This window comes from Mus caroli, chromosome 1 (assembly GCF_900094665.2).
Source record: "Mus caroli chromosome 1, CAROLI_EIJ_v1.1, whole genome shotgun sequence".
Taxonomy (NCBI): Eukaryota; Metazoa; Chordata; class Mammalia; order Rodentia; family Muridae; genus Mus; species Mus caroli.
This window is the reverse complement of record NC_034570.1, coordinates 100847278-100860566: the sequence shown is the minus strand read 5'-3', so window position 1 is coordinate 100860566 and position 13289 is coordinate 100847278.

The window sequence follows — 13289 nt, the reverse complement described above, 5'->3', positions numbered from 1 at the left end:
TTCTTTTCCCTTCTAAAATAGGAAAAAAAATAATATTTTGGTGTGATCATCATTCTTCTTGGGTTTTATATAGTCTATGAGTTGGATCATGGGTATTCCAAGCTTCTTTTTGGCTAATATCCACTTATTAGTGAGTACATACCATGTGTGTTCTTTTGTGTCTAGATTACTACACTCAGGATGATTTTCAAGTTCCATCCAGTTGTCTGTGAATTTCATGATTTCATTGTTTTTATTAGCTGAGTTTTATTAGCTACATTGTGCAAATGTACACAATTTCTGTATCAATTCCTCTTTTGAGGGACATCTGGATTTTTTCCAGCTTCTGGCTATTATAAATAAGGCTGCTATGAACATAGTGGACCATGGGTCCTTGTTATATGTTGGAGAACCTTTTGGATATATGCTCAGGAATGGTATAGCTGTGTCCTCAGGTAGTACTATTTCCAATTTTCTTAGGAACCACCTGGCTGATTTCCAGAGTGGTTGTACCAGCTCACAATCCCACCAGCAATAGAGGAGTGTTCCTCTTTCTTCACATCCTCCCTAGCATCTGCTATCACCTGAGTTTTTTATGTTAGCCATTCTAACTGGCATAAGATGGAATCCAAGATATTCCCAGAACCCAATATGGAGGACATTAGCTGAAATACCCAACAAAGAGGATTTAGAACCTGAGGAGACCATTATTCATTGGATAAACATGGCCCCTAGTTGAGGGATGGTGCCACCCACCTATCTCAAAGATATTGATCTAGAATTCCTCCTGTCAAAATGAAATGCAGAGACAAAGAATGAATCAGAGGCTGAAGGAAAGGCCACCCAAAGACTGTTCCACCTAGGGAACAATCCCATCTACATACACCAAAACAGGACACTATTACTGATGCCAAGAAGTGCTTGATGACAGGAACCAGGTACAGCTGTTCCCTGAGAGGCTATGCCAGAGTCTGATCAATACTGTTATATGCAGCAAAATGTCAGAGTGAATTCAGGGATCCCAATGAACAAGTCAAGGCAAGGACTCTAGGAGCTGAAGGGATTTGTAACCCATAGGAAGAAAAACAACATCAACTAACCAGACCTCTCAAAGCTCAAAGGGACTAAACCACCAGCCAAAGGGTACACATAAGGGGACCCATGGCCCCAGCTGGATATGTAGCAGAGGACTGTCATATTGGGAATCACTAAGAGGGGAGCCCCTTGGTCCTATGGAAGCTCGATGACACAGTTTAGGGGAATGCTAGGGCACTGAGGCTGGGTAAGTAGGCATGTGAGGGAGCACCCTAATAGAGGCAGGGGAAGTAGGGAGGGGATAGGGAGTTTGTGGCTGGAAAAATAGTAAGACAGATAACATTTGGAATGTAAATAAATAAAATAACCAGTTAAATGAAAAATATATTAAGCATTATCAATATGATATTGCTACCTTGAAAACTTACTATCTTCAGCAAAGTAAGATTAAAAAATTTAACCTGTTTTCATTATGTTTAAGTCCAGATATCAGAAGATATACTTTACACATTTGTATAGCATTACACTGTCTTCTTTGTACCAGGAATGTGGTATTACAATGTTCAACTACACAACATGAAATTCAAATATACATAAGTGATAAATATCAAAGTACAGGCCAAACATTCTATTTCAATTTAAAAAAAAAAAAAAAAAGCTTCTCTGTAACTCCCTTGTCTTAGTCAGGGTTTCTATTCCTGCACAAACATCATGACCAAGAAGCAAGTTGGGGAGGAAAGGGTTTATTCGGCTTACACTTCCATGCTGCTGTTCATCACCAAAGGAAGTCAGGACTGGAACTCAGACAGGTCAGGGAGCAGGAGCTGATACAGAGGCCATGGAGGGATGTTCTTTACTGGCTTGCCTCNCCTGGCTTCCTCAGCCTACTCTCTTATAGAACCCAAGACTACCAGCCCAGGGATGGTCCCACCCACAAGGGGCCTTTTCCCCTTGATCACTAATTGAGAAAATGCCTTACAGTTGGATCTCACGGAGGCATTTCCTCAACTGAAGCTCCTTTCTCTGTGATAACTCCAGCTGTGTCAAGTTGACACAAAAATAGCCAGTACATCCCTCCATGTGTATTTTTCCCCCATTCTAAGAAGAAACGAAGTAGCCACACTTTGGTCTTCCTTCTTCTTGAATTTCATGTGTTTTGCAAATTGTATCTTGGGTAGTTTAAGTTTCTGGATTAATATCCACTTATCAATGAGTGCATATCATGTGTGTTCTTTTGTGATTGGGCTACCTCATTCAGGATGATACCCTCCAGATCCATTCATTTGCCTAAGAATTTCATAAATTCATTGTTTTTAATACCTAAGTAGTACTCCATTGTGTAAATGTACCACATTTTCTGTATCCATTACTCTGTTGAGGGACATCTGGGTTCTTTCCAGCTTCTGGCTATTATAAATAAGGCTGCTATGAACATAGTAGAGTATGTGTCCTTATTACAAGTTGGAACACAGTCTGGGTATATGCCCAGGAGAGGTATTGCTGGATCTTTGGTAGTACTATGGCCAATTTTCTGAGGAACAGCCAAACTGATTTCCAGAGTATTTGTATCAGCTTGCAATCCCACCAGCAATGGAGGAGTGTTCCTCTTTCTCCACATCCTTGCCAACATCTGCTGTCACCTGAATTTTTGATCTTAGACTAATTTTTGATCTTTGCAAAACACATGAAACTCAAGAGGAAGGAAGACCAAAGTGCAGATACTTCGTTACTTCTTAGAATGGGGAACAAAATACCCATGGAGGAGGGAGTTACAGAGTCAAAGTTCAGAGCTGAGATGGAAGAAAGGACCATCCAGAGACTGCCCCATCCAGAGATCCATCCCATATACAACCACCAAACCCTGACACTATTGCATATGCCAGCAAGATTTAGCTCACAGGACCCTGATATAGCTATCTCTGGAGAGGCTATGCCAGTGCCTGGCAAATACAGAAGTGGATGCTCACAGTCATCCACTGGACAGAGCACAAGGTCCCCAATGAAGGATACAGAGAAATACCCAGGGAGCTGAAGGGGTCTGAAGCCCTATAGGAAGAGCATCAATATGAACTAACCAGTACCCCCGAGCTCCTTGGATCTATACCACCAAAGAAAACACATGGTGGAACTTGTGGCTCTAGCTATATATGTAGCAGAGGATTGCCTAGTCGGCCATCAATGGGAGGAGAGGCACATGGTCCTGTGAAGGCTCTATGACCAAGTATAGGGGAATGCCAGGATCAGGAATGGGAGTGGGTGGGTTGAGGCACAGGGGGAGGGGATAGGGGATTTTCAGAGGGGAAACTAGGAAAGGGGATAACATTTGAAATGTAAATAAGGAAAATATCTCATAAAAAAGAAGCTGTAAAAAAAACCAATATCTCCTTTTGTTTGAAAATGTATTTTACAAATCACTGGTTATTATTCATCCTGGTACAAATTTTATGAAGATAATCAAGAGGAAAATAAATAAAAATAGTATGATTATTTCATGTTTTATCAAGCAACATTGTTAATACTTGTTCCTCATCCTTACTACTTAAATTTTATTTTAGTTTTATTTTTTAAATAAAGAATTTTTGACTTTGACTTATATTTGCTATGTTTATTTTGAGATTGTATTTTAATTGAAACATTTCTTACTTCCTTTTCATGGGAAGCCCAGACACAAGGAACACCTCTACAAAACATCCCTGCCTTTAAGCTCAGGGAACATTGCAGAATAGGGCTCAAAAAGATTGTGAGAGCCACAGAATAAGGGATTTTTTTCAGTGAGATTGTGTCTTAGTAATGTGACCAATAAATGTGACTATACCAATAAAGCCTCCCAAACATCATGATACCACTGTGAATTGAGTAAGGAGGACACCCATAAAAATGCCAAACTGTTTGAGGCCTGTGCCTCATAACCCTACATAAAGAACTACAGACAACTGAGTAAAGCTGGGAGACAGGTGGCCCTACCAAGTAAGGAGCCCATCTACAGGAGTCCTCCTCCTTTTATATTAACTCTCCTTCCTCCAGATAGACTATTTGCTAATTCATGTCACCTCCATCCCACTATTCTCTGCTCACATTCCACCCTCTATGGTCCTTCTATAGTTTCCCATTTCTACAGTTCATGTTGTATACATACATTGAAGATTCCGTTTTAGAAACCATAAATGAGAAAGAACATATGGCATTTGTCTTTCTAAGTAGGTCATACAACACTCATTGCAATGTTTTCAAGGTCCATTATTTGCCTTTATATTTCATAATTTTTCTTACAGCTGAGTAGTATTTCATTGTGTACATGTAAGACATTTTCATTATCCACTTACCTATCAAGACAGACTTATGTTCTATTTCTTGCCTGTGGTGAATATGTCAGAAGACAACATTGCTGAGCAAGTACCTGTAGAGTTGAATGTGATGTCCTTTGGTCATATGTCAAGGATGAACATATATGCATCATATGAGAGATTTATTTTAGGTGAGGAGGTTTTTGACTGTTTTCCAGAATGGCTTAACCAACTAGCATTCCTACAAACAGTTAAAGATAGTTCTTCTTTCTCTATGACCTCACAAATATTTTTTATCAGTTATTTATAGTTCTTAGCTATTATTGCTGGAGTGAGATATTTAAGGATGCCAATCCACTTTGGATGAAAGTGCTCCATACAGGAACAACAGACTGAAAACAAACAAACAAACAAACAAACAAACAAACACTAGAACCAGGTCAGTAAATCCTTTTAAATGGTTTGCCAAGATAGTAAAGGTTAACCCCAAGAAAATATAGATTATCAGTATAGTCTTTGGTTACTTTTCAGGAATTGAGATGGGCCTCTGTTGTTGAAGACACCACACATATAAGACTCAGGACTCAAACGACTGTAACTGGATCTGATCTGAAAGCCTGCTGTCTAGCTTCCATGGTTCTAGAAGATACTATACACACTGCCAAGGGAAGGAAGCAATGAAATAGTATTTCCCACCTGTGATAACTGTGAGTGATGACAGATGGCAAGATATTCATAAAGACCCAGTTAGTGGCACTCACAGAGATGAGGCAGTCAACAGCCACTGTACTTACTACTCACTAGACAAGAAAGAAATCATGCCCAGGACTGGAAACCTGGCCATCACGCTAGACTAGTTCAGTCATAATAAGTTACCCACTACTGCTACACAGATAGACTCAGTACATCCCCTTACTACATTCTAAATATTTTCCTCACACCCTCAGAAAAATATCCCACAGCTCATCAAAGAAACTTCTCTTTACATAAAATGGAAAGCATCACAGAAAAAACACAACTGGACAAAATGCAGAGATCAATAGATCCTGGGAATCTGAGCCCCAACAAAAACGGGTCTAGCATTCATGGTCATGAGATTTTGCAAAAGAGAGTTGAGGAAATCTGGAAGCCTGTTGCTGTGAGACAGTCTCTCCTAGAAATGGCTACATTAACAAGATGGTTTATATTTATACAAAACATGGAGAATTGAGGAGTCCCACCCTTAGGCAACAAATTACTCCTGGCCTTTTCCAGAGATGAATGCCTTATTGATTGTCCAGAGCAGATTGATGAGTCTTGAAACCATTTGCATATAATCAACAAAAACAAACTCAGCACCTCACATTTATATCATTTGTGCATATATATACTGCTGTATTTTTTTAAATGACAGTGGTTTGATGAAGCGGGGGGTGGGGGGATGTCTCTGTGGCCCAGATAAAGTGCTCCCTCTGAGGAATCAGCCCTATGACAGGGTGTGTATAAAAGGGAGTTTTTTTAGGAGGAAGGGAAGGGGTCCTAGGAAGGGAGCAGAGGTAAAGAAAGGAACAGAGAAGAAAGAAACTAGCTGGGGACAGGTGGGGAAGAGAGAGAGATGGGAGGAGGGAGGGAGCGAGGCAGGGAGAGAAGGAGAGATAGAGGGAGAAAGAGAGAGACTGAGAGAAAGACAAAGACAGAGAGAAAAAGAGAAAAGGAGACTGAATATTCCTTATATGTAATCTAGGTTCATACCTGCCTGTTTCTAGGTAACTAATACATATGACCATATGTATGTGCATGTATGTGCATATATGTGTGTGTGTGTGTGTGTGTGTGAATGTGAAACAATAATAATCCAAAAAAATGAGGCAATCAATTTGAGAATGAAAGGCAACATTGGAAGGTTTCCAATGTGGGTAACTAGGAGAGGCTTCAAGAAGGAAACAGAAGGTGAAAGTGATACTATTCTATTTCCACTTGTTCAAAGTAAATTAAAAGGAAAGAAATGAAGAAAGGTAAATGTGGCCCTTCACAGGTCAAGAGACAAGGCTCATTAGACACTAATTATTCTTTAGAAATGAAGATTACTAGATTTTTAAACTTTGCTTGTAGGCTAGTGAGGTAGCAAATAGGAATGAACACTGACCACTAAAACTGAATATCTGAGTTAAGTTACTAGAACCTAATTTATCAAAGGAGACTGCCTAGCTCTGCACCCACTGTAATACAAAGTCATACTATGTACACTTACACTCACACATCTACGTACACACACACACACACACACACACTCACGTATTTAATAGAAAAACATCTTGTTTTCATTTAAAATAAAAGTTTAATAAAGAAGAAGCAATGAGAAAAGGACTTGAACCCATAATCATTTCCTCCAGAAGTTTCCTCCATTTAGTGGCTTACAGCTCATCCAGAGCTCAGTGCAGAATGCAATGCCCATCAACTCCACCACCGAGGGTTTGTTTCAATCCTTTATCAGTGGCACCTGAGAATGGCAGGTAGAAGCTTCTCTCTGTCCACTCCTTGCTGCATAGTTTTCTTTTTGACACTACATTTCACTCTTTAGAACCAACGTGATTTTGACATTCTATGAGTTCACCACTCTTCAGTTTTGTGAAGTCAGTTTGGTGTATACAAAGCAGGCCTGAGTTGGCATGTCTGTGGAGCAGGTTCACTGGAGAATCTTGCTGGGCTCCATCTTGTTTTGACTCCAGAACAACTTTAACAAAGGATAGGTAGAAGACAGGGTCATTAGTTTACCAACAGGTAAGTCACACATCCCTTAACCTCAGGCTACCAAACATCAACACTTTTTCATGTCTTTTTATTTCAGGTGTTTTCTGTATATTCTTTCACTTTCACCTGGTGGGAAGAGACAAGAGGCTCCTTTTATCCCAGTGAGTCTTTAGTCATGAAAGGGTGTCTCCAAGATGACCTTTGTCAATTTGATCTTTGACCTTTGTGAGAACTTTTTTGTTTGTTTTCTTTGCTTTGCTTTCCTTGTTAGCATGTTGTTGTGAAGAAGCATGGAACCCATTGTTATTTAAATTACCCTAGTTGAAAAAGGAAAAAATATATGCATTTCCAAAAATGCATAAACTTTGAGTGGTGTGGTGGTGCCAAGTATTAGGGAACAGATTGCAATTTCACAAGGGGAAAATCTCTTCTGATTTTGTAAGTTGTGAGTTATATTTTTCTTCCCATCACTGGTTCTTTATCCTTTAAAACAGACTGTAACTAAATGGGGATAAAAGAGAACTGGTTCTAGAATATTTTCATCTCCAAATTGTCAGAAATCCTAACATGGTAGATGTTATCCCTATGACTGGATATGAAAGATGGAATTCAAGAACACCAACAAGAGAGTCTGTAGAACAGGCAAACGGAGCAAGCTACAGCTACAGTTAGGAGAGCAAGCAGTCAGAGCATACATCATTCCACAGTCTGCTAGTGTTCAAAGCTATAAAGCATGCTTATGAAGGTTGAATAAAATATGTTATATTTCTCTATCCTGATAAATTTACTTTTAGAAGGGCAAAATGTGTGAAGTTATTTTCTATATGACTCAAACTTGGAAAACCATCAAAGATGAATGCCTCTATTTTACACATTTCTCAGTTCTCTGGATGGATTGGCTATGTTTAGATGAATATATGCATAATTCATGAAACTTACATTTATTTTAAATTTTTTATTTTTATTTATTTCAATTCTACAAATCATTCATTGTGGTGTTATAAACAAGTATGCCACATAACTTGCTATATAATGAGTGGTCAGCAGATTATGGCATACAATGATTGTTTTTAAACAGCTTAAATCTAAGACATTTTAGAGGTAGTATAAATGACTGAAAATAATAAAAAGTAACTTTTTGCTTTATAAAATTATATGATATTTTAATTTAAGAGTGCATAAATTAAACTTTCCTGAAAGATGTCTATGCCTGTTCACTTACGTATTAGGCATGGCTGTTGTCCTAGCAGCAGCAGCAGAGTTGAATACTTGCAGTATATAACTATGTGGCTACAGTCCTAAAATAGTTACCATCTGCTGCTTTATAGAAAAGTTTGTTCTTTTGAGTTAAAGGCTCAAAACATAAAGAGTAACCATATTTTAAAAAATAAGCTCATTTATGTTTTTAGAAAATTATAAATGAAACTATAGAAAAATGAATAGTCATTTCTTAAAATAATTTTGAATATGATAAAGTGTTTTGACTAAAATCAAATGGTAAAAGAATTGCTGCAAGTGTGTCAAATTCAATATCAAGAATTTCAATTCTGTGCATCTTACTTCTTAAAAAGATGAAGTTAAAATAAAAATCTCTATTAATATAGTTATCTATACCTCATTGCCAAGATAATAGCATTTTCAGTCAAGTCCTAATTGACAGCCCATAAAAATCATACAAAATTAAACTCTCCATCAGTCCTCAGCAGTGAGCCTCATTGGTTCAGGAACTATTAATTTTGACCTATCAACAGGACTTCAAAATGAATCAGAAGAAAAGCTAGTACAAGGTCTGGAAAATAGTGGCCTCTTACAAAAATATTTGTTGCTTCCTTGTTACAATGATTTATAATTTGAGAGGGTAAATAATTTTCCAGTGTCTCTATAAACATGCCATACCTCATAGCACAAACTCTGGCATTTCTGCTCAGTCATGATTTATGAGGCCAAAAGACAACCTTGATCCTGAACAATATGAGGAATTACTACAAAAAATGCTGAAAGGGGGGAAGTGTCCCTGACTTATATACAAATGTCCCTCTGCTCTAATTAGCATGTAAGGTACCGTCTTGTTTTTGGTTTTTGTTGGTGTTGTTTCTTTTTAAGTCTAAGAATGTAAACTCTTTAAATGATATGCTCAGAGGCATTTCAAAATCAAATCTGTTTTCTAGCTCCCTTTAGGATATGGGTGTACTGATATTGAATTCCCTAAACATTTCTAATCTTATTTCATACTATATTATATACTGGGGAGCTTTGGCTTAAATTCTTGCAACTGAAAACTTTTCTTCTGAGTCAGGTAGAAACACTGTCATTATTTCTTTATGGGAATTGGTCAGGAAAAGTGGCATTTTCCAAACCTAAGAATGATTATAAAATCCAATCAATACCCCCAATCACTACTTAAATGTTATTCCATGGAAACAACTATAGACAGCTGGCTTTCAAATGTATTTTTGAATATATATATATATATATATATATATATATATATATATATCAACTGATAAGATTTGGAATTATCTCTGAGGAAGAACCAGATGTGTAGTGGGGCCCAGAGAATCATGAGTGGCATCTCAGAAGTCAAGCACTGAACATTTTACAGTTACATTTGCTCCTGCTTTTGTTTGACTGTGACTATGCCCTGAATCTTCCATCTTATATTAAAAAATTAAAACTATGCAACTTTTTTTAAAGGTGCATGCAGTAGGGACAGTGGATATTTTAGAAAAATGTTAAACTTTTAAGTGTCTTTAATTATTTTAGAGAAATTAGAAGCTTGGATATTTGGATAATTTAAAACCACTGACTTTTGACAGTGTTTGAGTTATTAAAGGTAATATTAATATTAAAAGATGGGATGTTTTATATTGTGATATCAAAATAAATATGCCATTTTGGAGATAATTGGATAATTAAAAATTGTAGTTGCATAGTTATATTTTTGTATGTTAATTGACAAGGTGTCAGTGTTTTGTTTTGCTTTATTTCTGAACTTGAAACATCTGGGAAAAGGAAACTCAATTGAGAAAATAACTTTGTCAGACTGCATGTAAGTAAGTCTTCCTAATTAAATATTGATGTGGGATGCCTCAGCTCACTAGAAGTGGCATTGCTACTGAACCTATTGTCCTGGATGATATAAGACAACAAATTGAGTAATTCATGAAGACTTAGCTAGTGAGCCATATTCCTCTACTCCTATGGCTTCAGTTGCTACCTGTAGATTCCTGTCTTGATTTTTCTCACTTATGGACTGTTACCTGAGACATGTATAATGAAACAACCTTTTCCTTTCCAAATTACTTTTCATCTTAATACTTTATTACAGCAGTAGGAACTTGGATAGGTTATTGATTTTTACAATATTGTTCAGAATTCTAGCATGCTGGGGTCTCCTATTACCAAGATAGGAAGACAAGCAAATGAGCTCCCAGGCTCTATTTAAAGCACACTGCAATTCCAGAGCAGATGAGCTTTATCTTACTCCATCTCTAGGGGCACCCCATTACAGGGGTGTGAGGAGGCTAGAAACTGTTACTGGGGAGGCCTAGAGACTTGCTTGCCCATTGTCCTTGCTTCAGGCCAGATGACTGGTTGAAGGCTGGAGCCTGGCTTTTTGTTTGTTGTTGTTGTTGTTGGTTGTTTGTTGTTTCTACTAATAATTGACTTGCCTGGGCTTGCCTGGACTTGCCAATTTCAAATCTGTCATAGAATTAGCCTAGCCTTCTCATACAGAAGCTTTGTTATGGGCCTGCACTGATGCATTCTTTTGCATTTCATATGTGAAATTCGAAAATTCACTTGTTTTTCCATTTGTAGGTTTCTATCACATGATTTTGCATTGCTTTTTAATCCATTTAGGATATAGGAACTATCAATCTCTCCAACTAATAGTAATGCTAAAGTTCCAGAGTATAGTTAGTGTGTGGTACTTTTTATGATTTCTATGACATGTCATTGTTCTTATTTGTTTTAGCTTGCTTTGAGTACATTGTAACTCTCATTCTTACTCTTTCGAGATGTTCCCCCAACACCCAAGGGTGCAGAGCTAATCTGTGAACTTCTAAAGGAGCAAACTAATCAAATCCCTACATTATGCAAATATTGTTGATGCTCCTTTTACATTGCAATAGAAACTATGCATTTCTGCATCTTGTATTTCAAGACAAAAAGCAACTCCCTAGATAATTGCTCTAAAGCAAAAAAAAAAAAAAAAAAAAAAAAAAAAAAAAAAAAAAAAAAAAAAAAAAAAAAGAGTAAACTCCAAAAGAGCAAATTTTCAATTGGCATTTCAAACTAAGAAATGAAATACATTATTATTTCTCTAGTGTTTTAAGGCCTCTAAATATTTCTCCTGCTATTTCCACATTTCACTCCTCAATACAAATTTTTAAGAAATTTCATCTGGGAGTTATTACAAAGTACCTCTTGTCCATAGTTGATGTACATAAAGAAGCATTTAATCTTTTCATGTGAATCCCAGTTGCCAAATACCAAACTTAGCTCTGAAGACATAAATGACTCAAAAACAATGTTACTGAATTTAAATTCGTATGTCTATGTTTGTCAGCTTATAATCCATCTTTCCATGATTGTCTTTGTAATATTCTTATATTGTCTAAATTTGATGTGTCCAGGGCCTTTACTCCCATTTTAATTAACAACAAACAATATTCTAAAAGGTATTTCCAAGGCATTTATGTTGACAAGCTTTTTGATCAAAACATAAATACCATTGTAAATAGTATTTGACATTTGAGGCATGTGTTAATGCTTTCTAATTGAAAAATTAAAAATTCCAGAAAGCAAATGATAAAGCAGACTGTTTAATTCCATTAAAGACAATCTTTAATGGAATTGGGATTGTGTGAAACAAATCATCATTAGAAAAATCATCAGCCCTAGTACAGTCAGAGAATTGTGTAGTGATTTCTTTGTAGTATTTCTACAACTGGAAAAACTGTATCTGCCCAAAGATGTGGTAGAGAAACAGAAGGGAACGTATTTCTTCCCACATAACTAAAAGAAAAGTGATGTTTTTATTTTGAAATTAATATATACATATAGTAGACCACTTGTACTACTTAATACTGACAAAAGAACACCAACAATAGAAGCAACAGGTGCGTTGAATAAAAATGGTCCAATAGGCTCATAGGGAGTGAGTGGCACTATTGGAAAGTAGCCTTGTTGGAGGAAGTGTGTCACGAGTGATGAGCTTTGGGCTTTCAAATGCCCAAGTCAGGACCAGAGACACCCTTTCCTCCTGTTGACTGCTGATCTAGAACTCTCAGCAACAATTTCAACACTATTTCTGCATATATGATACCATGTTTCCCACCATGGAAACATTAGACTTAAACTCTGTACCTGTTAGCAAGCCAAAATTAAATGCCTTCTATTATAAAAGTTGCCATGGTCATGGTGTGTTTTCACAATGATAGAAACTTACTTAGAAAGGGCTGTTTGCTTCAATACAAAACCGGATCCACGGGACCCAATTTTATTTCCACTGAAATCTAACTTGATTCAATAATTCTCAATAATATTCAGCCCACATAAGACTACAAACATCCACTTCATATCATTTCCCTACATGTTGAATAAACCTTAAAATTATACTAATTCCATACCACAGCACAGAGGCTGATGTAGGAGATTCAGAGCAGTTGTAGATATCATGGCCAGGGATAAAGAAAGCCACTCCAACCAACATCACTGCTAGGCCCTGGTTGAGCAGACTAGATCCTGTAGGTCAAGTCTCTATAACCTAGAGCCCACCCTGCCTCAAATGACTCCAACTCCACCAATGGTTTCAAACATCTACACTTTCCATCTAGAAGATCTTAGTGATTGTCTAACTAAATACGTTGTAGTTCAGACCTATGGGACCACTAGGTACAGAATACAAGGGACAGCCTATCCTTGAGAGAGTTATCATTTTCTTCACTCTAAGCAATAATTGAAAAAAAATCAAGAAACTTTCTACTTGAAATTAATTTCCAAACTTTCTCAGAAAGAGCATAATTCACCTGAAATACCATAAAATGATAGAAAACACAAGTAAAGCATCCCCTGAAGCCCCAAATCTACAGTTAAGGGATGATCACATAGTGTGACAATATGGTCTGAACAGTACTAACATTTTGAATTTAAAAAAGATAAAATAGGAGCCGGGCGTGGTGGCGCACGCCTTTAATCCCAGCACTCGGGAGGCAGAGGCAGGTGGATTTCTGAGTTCGAGGCCAGCCTGGTCTACAA